Here is a 13,059-nt window from a genome sequence, read left to right on the forward strand (position 1 = left end):
CTGATGACAAACAGACAATGTCTTTTGTTTGTTTGATTTTGGTGAACATGTGAACATCCCCATAGACTACAATGAGTACCTGTTCTATCCGTGAAAAACATGGACTGAAGACGCATGTGAAATACGAACATCTGATTGAGGCCTAAAATGAAGGATATATAGGGGCCCATTCACTAAGACTTGCATTGCATATGCCAATCTTAATGAAAAGGCTTGCTGGAGTATGATGTGGTGAATTCATTAGGAAGCACACACCAAGTAATGAATTAGGTGCATCTGTTAACTGGCATTGTGTAGTAAATTACACCACTAAAGTGGAGTAACTTTTCATGGATTCGACAGGTGGACATAGCCACGCTCCCTCCTGCCTGTGTTATGCCCATATTGACTCAGCTAGTTGGGACTGCAGTGTGAACGCCAAATGTCACAATATTTTTGGGCAACTTCTGAGTTGCTCAAAAATGTTGTGACCTATTAAGGTGTTTTACACCAGAATTCTGATGTCAACACCTTAATGAATCAGGTCCATAGTCTACTAGTAAAACCTCTCTGAGACATCACCTCTGTGCGAAGACTTATTGAGACCAGGTTTTCCAGTTCTACTTTATATTAGGCCTACTGACCATGTTGTTTGAGAAGACCAAGGGAAGATTACTTTTCAATGCAAGTTTGGGTGATGGTCTCATAGGGGTTTCATTGCATACGTATTGTTTTTTAGCTTGATTTTTAGTGCCTGGTCCTTTTTTATTGATATTTTATTTTCCAAGTAAAACAAGTATAATGAGTAACCAAATAGCCATCCATTGACTACTGTACCAGGCCTCTCATGCCTCCTTCGGTCTGCATTTTCTCTAACATAAGTATGTTCATTAGGCAGCCATGAAATGGCCTAGTGATTAAAGGACAATTATTGAAAGTAGTAAAAATGTTTTTCTTTTACTGCTCGAAAACTAGTTAAACAGAAGGGAGCAGCGGTTCTTTCACAGAGGGGGTGATACTCAGACATTTACTGCTAAGGACAAAATACTTATCAGTTCAATAGGAATGAACTTGGTAGCTTACCCTCATTATCACCAAGGCACAGTGCACGGGCATGTAGTGTTTGCTGAAGAGGTGCTTTTATATTGCAGTGATTATAGTAGGGATTAGACGCCACTTGATTCGTAACTGTCTACCCTAATAGTATACAATTAGTGCAGGTTTTATTGAGCCATCTAAGCCGCTTGTATAGACTGTAAAACCCCCCTTCATGTACTCTGCGCAAGTTTGTTAAACAAAGCTTTAAAATAAAATGGTAATAAAACACACAGAGATCTAAACGAATGTGCATTTAGTGCAAAAGAGCAAGGTAAGGTTTAACACAGGAGGAGATTTACTAAAACAGGGGTATAGCTCAGGGGTATACCAATTTAATTTGGTGTAGAGTGCACGCCTGTCGGGGAATATGGTGTAGGTTGCTGAAAAATGCCAGGCTGTACATGGTATTGTTCTAAGGGTTGGGGGGTTTGGAAAACAAGTAAAGATTTTTCACAATCCAATGAAAATACACTAGAACTTTAGCATAATTTCATTAATAAATTTAGGTCTCTTCCATATCCTCTTTACATCCCGTTGCTTATTTTTCTTTTTAGGTTACGTTCCCAGAATGAGTCTTTGGTGAGATTTTAACGCTGCGTCAAAAAACGTAGCATCTTACAGTTCCATCAAAGCAGATGGGATTTATAGAAATCTTATGCCCACTGTGCTTTTTTTTAATGCTGTGTAAACTGACTTACGTCCTTTTTGAAATCTGCAACATGTTGAGGATATAGTGATTTTTATGTTTTTTTTTCATAGAATTGCACTAGAATATTTTTCAATCCACAAATTTTGCGTATTTTTCCACTCTTTTCCTTTTTCACTTTTTTGTCCTGCCAGTTCTTTTACTCCAGAGCAAGACTAGCTGTTGGCTAGCTGTCCATTTTGTAATCTGTGCCTGAAGGAAGAAGGAAAGCAGCATGCAATGTTTTTGATCCAGCTCAAGGACCAATCTCAGAAAATATCTGATGTGTCTGATGACAGGGAATGATCACAAAAAAATCTATAGCATCAGTTTTGCCATCATTTTTCCTCTATCAGAGAGTGGGAAGCTTCATCTGCAACTTTATTTCTGTAGATGGATTCTTGGGGACAATATGATTTATAAGTATTTACAATGAGTTTGCTAGGAGATCAAGGTTGAACTCAAGGTAAGTGATATGACACTTATCCCTTATGAAATGCATTAGATACTATAGTTTAATATATTAAAAAGTACCAATAATTAATGATAAAATATGGGTCCCATATAGAAAACGGCATTGTTTATAGAAAAAAAAGCAGACCAATTTTTTTCTTTTCTTATTTCATGGAACCTTTGAAAGGTACAGTATGTTTCCAGAATTGTCACTTATCACCTTTCCACATGATGAATTACAATTGCCTGATTGCTGGGGATTCCACATCAGGTCACAAGACAGGGTATCTGGTGATCTATTCTCACTGCTGTTTAATTCAAGTCTATGGTACTGTTCGAGATGCCTAGGTGATGTGCTCATTCGTTTCTAACAGCTACCTAGACCATTGTTGCCGAAGACCGTTTGCCTTTTTAAACAGTTGGTGCATGTTAATAGAGTTTTGAAGGCGTCTGACAGCAGCAGTGAAAGTGCAGCATCAGGGAGAAAATAAACTTTATTTCTCCCAGTAGCCACCGGCTTTGGCTATGTTCACACATTCAGTATTTGGTCAATATTTTACATCAATATTTGAAGCCAAAACCTGGAGTGGAACAATCAGAGGAAAAGAATAATTGAAACGCGTTACCACTTCTGCATTTTTCACCCACTCCTGGTTTTGGCTTTATACTTGGGCAGCTAAGTATAAGATCCCAGTGACTCCCAAACCAATATTAAAGAAACTAAGAACAGAGGTGCCCAGATCTACAAGTGCAGAAGTAGCATTTAGTGATTTGGATACATCAGGGGGTTATAGTGATGACCCAGATGAAGGTACATCACCAGAAAATACCCCCAGCAATTCACCCGATATCACTACTACACATTCAAAAAACGGACATGGAGGGGGAGGAGGAAACGTGGGATCTGGAAATCAAAAACCAAAGAGATATCCACAGAGGTACAGGGGCAAACAGAAAAGGGTTTAGACCCCATTAAAAATATAGTGAATTTGTCTTCCTTCATCATTAGCACTGACCAATTGAAATTATTGTCCAAGGGGCTAGGTTATGCACCTGACTTACATTTTAATTTTTTCCATACAATCCTCAACGTTAACCGCTTTGTACGAGCCTTAACTGTTAAAAGACATTTTTTCAAGGAATTTGAAAATGAGGAGCAAGAAATCATTAACCCTATTTGTCCTTCCACCTCTATGAGCTTGGGTGACCAGACCACCTACAAAAATTTGGTACAGCTGGATATAGAATCGAGGGGGAAAACAGTGACTGTATCTACTGCTGAAAATTTCCGGACTAAAAACCCCTTTTTTAATCCGGTCAAATCAAGAGTTCATGTACTGGACCATTTTCAGGAGCTGATCCAGAGTGATTTGGAGGAACTTTATTTGATTTCCTCATTAAACAGACAGAAAAACAGCGTTGTTTCCTCCCTAAAAAATAATTCTGAATTGGTAATAAGAAAAGCTGATAAGGGGTGGGGGGCAGTGGTCTTGTTAAACAAATCTTTGTACAATAGCTTAAATTGCCAGATCCTAGAAGACACTAACACTTATTCTGTCTTACAAGGTGATCCTACTGTGAGTTTTAAAGAGGAATTGAAGCCACTTATCACTATGGGTCGATCTATGGGGATTATGACCGAAAAAGAGGTAGAGTATGTATATGTAAGTGAAATGGTGGTCATTATTTTCCACTCTGTACATAAACTGCATAAAGAGAGGTTCCCCCCACCCATGAGACCCATTGACTCTGGGATAGGGTCATATGGTGAACATCTGTCTGAATGGGTGGACTCTCTTTTGCAGCCGGTGGTACAAATTTGTCAAGGATACATAAAGGATACGAACCACCTGTTAACCCTTTTGGAACAGGTTGTATGGGAGGAAAAGCATACATGGGTTACATGTAATATTGTACATTTTATTCCTGTATTCCACATGCCCTGGGAATAAAAGCTGTCTCTGAGATGTTTCAGAAATATTCAAATTATTCCCCAGATTTGATTTCCTTTGTTTGTTTGGCACTCGACTTCCTATTAAGTCACAACTACTTTTTGTATGATAACAAATATTTTTTATAATGCCGGAGTGCCTCAATGGGCGCAAAATTTCCCCCGTCTTTTGCCAATTTGTTTGCTTCTTGGTGGGAGGAGTCAAGTATTTTTTCAGCCAATAACCCTTTTCAGTCTAGTATATTGCATTATGCCATATATATGGACGATATGGTTATCCTGTGGTCCACAGACACTGCTAATGTTCCTCAATTTATGGAACATATAAATCCTAACAACTGCAATCTCTTTTTTACTTACAAGTGTAGTAAGACAGAGATTAGTTTTTGGACTTAAAAATTTCCACAAGTGTATCTGATGGTAAAGCAAAAACATTGACTTTCCGCAAGGAAACCATGGGAAATACTACCGCTAAAGCTGATTATTGCCACCCAAGGCATGTAAGGGTTAACATTCTAAGAGGTGAGATGTATAGATGTAAAAGAAACTGCAGTGACCACGAGTGCTATGTCCAGGAGAAAAGGATATTTGCAATAGACTGAGAGAAAGAGGTTATCAGGATTGGTCTCTTATTAGGGCAATGAAATCAGTGGAAAAAATCTCCCGGTCAGATATGATGGGCAAGTGCAAAAAACAGCAGAGACAGAAAAACAAAAAAATGGTATTTGTAACAACATACAGAAAGGAATATAGTCAGAATGAGTCAATTGTTAAAAAATTCTTGCCAATGTTAAAAAGCGACTCAATCCTAGACAATATTCTGAAGGAAGGTTGTCTACTTTCAACTAGGAAAGCTCCAACCTTGTCCAATCTTTTATCACCAAGTTTGGTGATGACAGGTTTGGGAAATAGAACATGGCTATCAACAAGGTTTTTTTTTAAGTGTGGTAATAATAAGTGTGGAACATGTAGATATGCAGTGAACACTAAACAGTTAAAAGGTAGCGAAACCAGAAATGGTTAAAATTCAAAACTTTATTAACTGCAATAGTTCACATGTTATATACAGGTGCATCAAAAATATCACCAAAAAGTTAATTTATTTCAATTCTTCCATACAAAAAGTGAAATGCCTATATTCTATAGAGTCATTACAAACAAAGTGATCTATTTCAAGTGTTTATTTCTGTTAATGTTGATGATTATGGCTTACAGCCAATGAAATTACAAAAGTCATTATCTTAGTTAATTAAAATAATTAACAAAAAACACCTGTAAAGGCTTCCTAAGCATTTAAAAAGGTCCATTAGTCTGTTTCAGTAGGCTCCACAATCATGGGGAAGACTGCTGACTTGACAGATGTCCTGAAGGCAGTCATTGACACACTCCACAAGGTCCCAGATTTCCAATTGTCATTTGGATATCAATGTCCCAGAGTCTGGACGAAGAGTGGGGAGGCCCACAATCGAAGGTGCTTGAGGTCTAGTGTGAAGTTTCCACAATCAGTGATGGTTTAGGGAGCCATGTCATCTGCTGGTGTAGGTCCACTGTGTTTTATCAAGACCAAAGTCAGCACAGCGGTCTACCAGGAAATTTTAGAGCACTTCATGCTTCCCTCTGTCAACAAGCTTTTTGGAGATGGAAATTTCATTCTCCAGGAGGACTTGGCACCTGTCCACACTGCCAAAAGTACCAATACCTGGTTTAAAAACAACTGTATCACTTTGCTTGATTGGCCAACAAACTCGCCTGACCTTAACCCCATAGAGAATCTATGGGGTATTGTCAAGAGGAAGATGAGAGACACCAGACCCAACAATGCAGACGAGCTGAAGGATGCTATCAAAGCAACCTGGGCTTCCATTACACCTCAGCAGTGCCACAGGCTGATCGCCTCCATGCCACGCCACACTGATGCAGTAATTGATGCAAAAGGAGCCCCAACCAAGTATTGAGGGCATTTGCTGAACATACATTTCAGTAGGCCAACATTTCGGATTTTAAAATCATTTTTCAATCTGTTGTTATAAAGTATTCTAATTTACTGAGATAATGACTTTTGTGTTTTCATTGGCTGTAAGCCATAATCATCAACATTAACAGAAATAAACGGTTGAAATAGATAACTCTGTTTGTACTGACTATATAATATAGGAGTTTCCCTTTTTGATTATATTCTAATTTAGTGAGATGCACCTGTATATAATTACCTGTAATGTCTGTAATCTCTCATACATAGGCTTCACTATGAGGAAATTGCGACAGCGTATCAATGATCATCTCCGGGATTCAGTGAACGGTCAAGCCTCTAATCCATTCAATATATCCAAGCATTTTTTTCAAGTACATGGAGGAGATCTGAGGGGTTTCCAATTCTTTGGGATGAAAAGAGTCAACAAGCCTAGGAGAAGTGGGGCTTGGAGACAGAAACTCCTGAGTCGGGAAACCCACTGGATCTTGATGATGGACACCGCCCACCCCATCGGCCTAAATAAACGTTCGGACTTTATTCTATTCTATTAGAACCGTTCACTAATCCCATTTATAGCACCTTGTTTCAATATTGTAATCTGTTTTTAAACTTGTATATGTGTTTTATTTTGGCATTTTAAAATGTGTTTGATACAGAGGTTTTGTAAGTCCTGTGACAAGGGAGGCGGGTCATATTTGCCCGGCTAGGTTAAATTCCTCATGCCACAGCCATAAAGCTAGGTTATGATTAAGGGGCACATATAGCCCTGAAATGCGTAAACCAGTATCCTGGGACCTTGCTGTTTCAAGCCCTCCACCTGCAAAATGTTTGCCTGTGTTTTTACATCTAAGAATTTTTGGAATAAAGCTTTGGAACATATCACTTTGGTGCCGGATTTTTTCATATTGAATTGGACTCTTTGGGATTGTGGCCAAGCACAAAGGGACAGGTGAGCAGGAGAAAAAAAAAGTTAAAAAAATACTGATGCAAATTACTGATCAAATACTGAACATGTGAACATGGCCCTTCAGTGATATAGGCCTAACAGTGGGGCGACAGTCACTGCTCACAGCATTGTGAGTGATGGTTGTAAGCACACCCCAACACTTTGATTGACAGCCGGCTTTGCAGTGCATCAGTGTACAACAGGCCGTCAGTCCAAGTGCTGGAGTATGCATATAGCTGTTGCTCACAGTGCTTTCAGTATGGCAGCGGGGCACCTTCCTAACAATATTAATTTGCAGATTAACCATGTCTGCAGATTAATAGTATTACCCAACGTAACAGGTTCCCTTTAAACCATAAATTCCTCAAAGTACTCTTTTACTTAGATGACAGCTTTACAAACCCTTGGCATTCTCTCAAGCAGCTTCATCAGAAAATGACTTTCAAATAGTCTTGGAGAAGTTCCCAAAGGTGCTGAATAAATGTTGGCTTCACTATGTGGTCCAATTCATCCCAAACCATTTCAATTGGGTAGAGGTTAGGTCAGGGGTCTCAAACTCGGCTGGGTATATGTGGGTATATGTGCCGCACATAGAAAAAATGTGAATTTGAAGGGCCGCATCCTTTGCAGATGATATGAAATTTTTAATGATATTGTTTTTTCTATGCACCTTTTGGATAATTATTTAAACATTTTTAGCTTTTTTTAAATTTTATTCTTTTACAAGAAATTCATTTTATGGGCTATGTTACAGTTTTACAGTTTTTACAATTTTTTATTTCCTTTCTGTGTCCCCTAATTGGCCACATACAGCGTTTTTTTTTCTTTTCTTTTTTTTTCTTTCTTACAATTAGCACCGTATAGCAATTCTGACCAACTTCTTATAGTAATGTCCCCATTTTGTAGTAGTTTCCTCATCTTGTAGTAATGTCACCATCTTTGTCCGCATCTTATAGTAATGTCCCCATCCTAGTCCACATCTTGTAGTAATGTGCCCATCCTGGTCCCCATCTTATAGTAATGTGCCCATCTTGGTCCCCATCTTGTAGTAATGTGCCCATCCTGGTCCCCATCTTGTAGTAATGTGCCATGCTGGTCCCTAACTTGTAGAACATTTAACTGAAAAGAATCACTGACTTTGGCGGCCATCAGGACCAGGCCGTAATCATCATGGGGGTTCCGGTGCCTGTGCGCCGCATTAATCAGCCTCAGGGGCCGCATGCGGCCCTCGGGCATCATGTTTGAGACCCCTGGGTTAGGTGATTGTGGAGGCAATATTATCTGATGCAGCACTCCATCCTTCTTCTCCTTGTCACAAAGCAATTACATGGCCTGTAGGTGTGTTTTGTGTCATTGTCCTGTTGTAATACAATTTATGTACCCACTGATTGCAAACTAGATAGGTTGCCATGCTGCTGCAGGATAATTTGGTAGAAATGCTGGGTAAGTGTGCCTTGAAGTTGGAATAAATCACAAACAGTGTAACTGGTTAGGCACCCCCACATAATCACATCTCCCCCTCAATGCTTTACCGTGAGCACCACATGTATAAATTATCTGCTCACCTTTTCTACATCTCACAAATACATGCCAGTTGGTATTATAAATCTCACATTTTTACTCTTCAGACCATATCCAGTCCTTGTGTTGTTTGGTCCAAGTAAGTATCTTCTTGTTTGTAGTCGACAGTAGTGGCTTTTTTGTAGCAATGCAACCATAAAGCCTGCTTCTCCCAGTCTCCTCTCCACAGTTTAAGTTGAAATGATGTATTTGTAAGGAAGTGGACAAGAGAGAAGATGAGTATAGTTGATGCCTAACTGAGTAACTGCAAGCAAACACCACCATCTACTGGTCAAAGACGAAAGTGAAAGTAAAGGAAGAATTATATTAGTAGGAACCCAAGAATGAAGTACTTGGTCCCCTGGGAAGAGTTAGAGGATGACACCAGGTCAGGTGACACCTGTGTCGCAGTTACTAATTATAAAAAGCCTGGGTGGGCCGAGAAGAGGCAGTTCACACCAGTACCTGTACCAGGAAAGGTCTCGTGGCTGTTAGGTGGGCTTACAGACTATACAGGTTTTCAATGATCATAAGAATTTGATTTATCTGGACGCAGCTAAACGTTTAAATGCCCGTCAGGCTAGGTGGGCACTGTTTTTAGCCCGGTTCAATTTTTCCGTAACCTTTGTCCCAGGGACAAGGAATGTTAAGGCTGATGCTTTGTCTCGTAGTTTCTCTCCAGCGATGAATGCTGAGAGGGAGGAGCGTATTTTGCAGAGAGGGGTGTTGGTGGCCGCATTGGATTCTGAGTTGGAGAATAGCATCCTTGGAGCTCAGAGTGCGGCACCAACTAACACTCCGTGTGGTAAATTGTTTGTGCCTAGAGCCTTGAGGAAAGCATTGTTTGTTGAATGTCATGAGTCTCGGTTGGCGGGTCACCCAGGGATTTCGGAGACTAGGAAGTCTATCGGTCGTAGTTTCTGGTGGCCAGGGTGGCAAAGGGAAGTCATCAAGTGGGTGCGTCAGTGTTCTGTGTGCGCTAGGTCGAAGGCATCTCACACTCCGGCTGCGGGGTTGCTATGCCCCTTGGAAGTTCCTAGTTCGCCATGGACGCACCTTGCCATGGATTTTATCACCGATCTGCCTTTATCGGAGAGTTTTTCTGTCATTTGGGTTGTTGTGGACCGGTTTAGTAAAATGTGTCATCTGGTTCCGTTCAACAAGTTACCTTGAACCAAGACTCTTGCTAAGGCTTTTGTGAAGGAGATTGTTAGGCTCCATGGTGTTCCCACGGACATTGTTTCCGATAGACGACCACAGTTTGTGGCTCGCTTTTGGCATGCTTTTTGTAACAGATTGAAAATTCATTTGTCATTTTCGTCGGGGTATCATCCAGAGTCCAATGGACAGACTGAAAGGAAGAACCAGGAAGTCGAGCAGTTTTTGAGATGTTTTGTGGCAGACAATCAGGAAATGTGGTCAGAATTTCTACCACTTGCGGAGTTTGCCCTTAATAATCATACTTCTTCCTCAGATGGTTGTTCTCCTTTTTTTTGTGGTACTGGCGGGTATCCATCTTCTGGTCCATTTTCCAAAGTTGGGGCTGCTGTACCGGAGGAGGACAATTTTTCTGGTGATTTGGAGAGGGTTTGGACCACTGTACATCTGAACCTTAAAGAGGCTAACAGGAGATCAAAAAGGTATTTTGACAAAAAAAGAAAAGAGTCCTTTTTGCTGTTGGGGATATGGTTTGATTGTCCTCTAGGAATCTTCATTTGAAAATTCCTTCTAAAAAACTGGGGCCTAAATTTGTGGGTCCTTTCAAAGTGGTTCAGATTGTCAACTTGGCAGCAGTGAGGTTGGGCATTCCCTCGTCCTGGAGGATTAATTCTGTGTTTCATGTGTTGTTACTTAAGAAGGCGAACACACCTGATAAGCAGGCAAAGCCTACTGTTCCTCCTGTTGATGAAGACGGTGAATTTGAGATTTCTCGCATTTTTTATTCCAGGTGGCATAGAGGAAGATTACAGTATCTTGTGTCCTGGAGAGGTTTCAGCCCGAGGATAATTCATGGGTGAAGGCCAAGGACGTCTCGGCCTCAAGGCTAATTAAGGCTTTTCACAGGAGATTTCCTGGTAAGGCTCGGCCTAGAGGATCCGGAGGATCCTCGTAAAAGGGGAGGTACTGTTAGAATCTATCTTATTTTACTATTGGCTATCTTGCTGTGGTTTGCTGGCTTCTAGTCTTTTCCTCTGGTGCTGGGTTTCTTGGTCACGTGATCGCTGCGCCCTTTATTACTCAGCACCTGGCTCTCATTCCCCACTGGACATCAGTGTTGTAACGCTCGTACTCTGGCTAAGTAGCCTTGTTTAGTTCTTCTTGCTTTGGACTATTGTTATCCTGTCACTTCTTGTTCCACCAGTTTTGTTTCCTTTAACTTTCGTTTCTGCAACTAACTTTTCTGTTAGGAGGTCTCCTGCTTTTGCTTCCAGTCCTTAGATCTTTTAGGGACTCCTTTCCCCTTCTTACAAGTCTTCGTTTGAGTTCATTGCAGGAGTTTCGGTGGGGCTATTCATAAGGAATAGGGCACTCACCCCAGAATAGGGTAAAGCTGAGTCTCAGTGCAGGGACAGCTTTTCCCTCCTATTCCTTAGTTCTAAGTTGCAGAACATAACATAAATATGTTGTCTAAGCACTTTCCTATTGTCCATCGAATAAGGTGGATTGGTTCCAACTAGAAAATGGTTTATATATCTTTTTAGGAGATTACGTCTTACATCATTTTCTTCCAGATCTAGAGATAAGGAGGTGTCACGAAGTAAATTTTCTCCTGAAATACTCTCCTTACAGGGCGAAGTCAGGGGATAGTGAGGATACTCCAAATGTTCTCAATAGGATTGAGGTCAGGGAAGGTTGGTGGTCACATCATGAGTTTCTCTCATTTCATGCCCATAGCAGCCAATGACTCAGAAATATTCATTGCAGCATAAAATGGTGCATTGTAATGAATGATGATGATTTTGCTACGGATGACACAGTTCTTCTTTTTGCACCATGGAAGAAAGTGGTCAGTCAGAAACTCTGTATACTTTTCTGAAGACATTTTAACTAGTGTTGAGCCACCCTGTAGTGTTCAAGTTCGGTTCGGTTCGTCGAACACCCGTATGTTCGCCGAACTGTTCGTCGAACACCTTCAAACACCGTTAAAACCAATGGCAGGCAAACAAAAACACATAGCAACACATAGAAAACACATAGAAAACACTTCAAAGGTGTCCAAAAGCTGACAAACTGCTCAGAAGACACAACTAACACATGGAAAAGTCACAAGTACATATAGCCATGCGAAAAGAAAAGAGGTGGAGGAGTAAAAGGAGGGGGAGACACATGTCATGCCCTTCTAAAACCAAAAAAGTGCGAAGCCGACACGGCCAGTCCGTTCCTGCAAGTGCGACCTCTGTGTCACTGTGTTTGTGCCAGAGCTGCGGTGGACCCTGATGGCCAGCCCCCCTCTCCCAATACTGGTGCCTGTCCGCTGGTGGGTCGAGAGAGCCCCCCCTGCGGTGGAGGCAAGTCTAAGCTTTTTCATTTAAATTGTCTCTCTAATTTGAATGAGTACACTTTAAATCCTTTTACAAGGATCTATTGGAGGGCAAGTCTGATGCCAGCAGCTGCGGGAATTCCAGCTCCAGTAGCGTCCACTAAAGCTGCTGCAGTTAAAAAGCTTTTATAAGGATCGAGCTTGGTGGTCCACTGCAAGGCGTCCTATCGCCAGTCCCAGCCCCTGTGCCTTGGGGTGCCTCCCGATGCTCTTCACTGAGTATCCCAGGGGACCGAAGCATTTCCTTTGAAAAAATTAAGTGTCCAAACTACAGAATGTGTAGCTTGCTTAACAGCTGGGATAATCTGCTGACTAGCAGACACTGCTACTAGGCACAAAGTATTTCCTGGGCTAGATGCAGTTAAAAATTTGTAATTAGATACTCTTGTTGGATGCTGAGAAAGCATTCCATAGAGTCTTCTGGCACGCCATATATTATTGTCTTAAAAAGCTTGGGGTAGGGGTCTAGGGGACCCTTTTACAGCCAAAATCACGGCCCTGTATCACAATACGTCACCTAGGCTGAAGATAAATGGAACTGTAGCACCCCGAGGGCTCGGTTGATACAGAGGTATTGCACCTCACCCAGAGGTGTGATATCTTACTCTCAGGTAAGGATGGAGTGTGGATCAGGACCCCAACACCTGCATGCATTACACCATATTGCCGTGGGGCAGGGCAACCAATATGCCCCTGAGATGGGCACGACAGTCCCTGTCCCTGGCTGGAGTGGGGGGAGGGAACACCGAGGAAGGGGAACCTTCCTGGGTGCATTGAGAAGGGAGTATAAAAGGTGGGCACCATCTTAGTTCAGTGCAGAGAAGTCTGAGCAGAAGTGACAGGGAGCAGGGGCTCTGCATGAGCTCTGCTCCGG

General features: G+C 41.4%; 1 long non-coding RNA gene across 1 annotated transcript in view; it reads left to right on the top strand.

Moving 5' to 3' along the window:
- The window catches only part of LOC141207673 (uncharacterized), a 17,324-nt gene extending 10,422 nt beyond the window's left edge, over positions 1-6,902 (top strand). The window contains exons 3-4 of the long non-coding RNA XR_012278006.1: positions 3,782-3,879; positions 6,406-6,902. This is a non-coding gene — a long non-coding RNA (uncharacterized lncRNA). The remainder of the gene's footprint in view (positions 1-3,781; positions 3,880-6,405) is intronic.
- The last annotated feature ends 6,157 nt before the right edge of the window (positions 6,903-13,059 follow it).

Source organism: Phyllobates terribilis, unplaced genomic scaffold, assembly GCF_046119375.1.
Source record: "Phyllobates terribilis strain yellow unplaced genomic scaffold, ASM4611937v1 Scaffold_2__4_contigs__length_985480577, whole genome shotgun sequence".
NCBI classification, from domain to species: Eukaryota; Metazoa; Chordata; class Amphibia; order Anura; family Dendrobatidae; genus Phyllobates; species Phyllobates terribilis.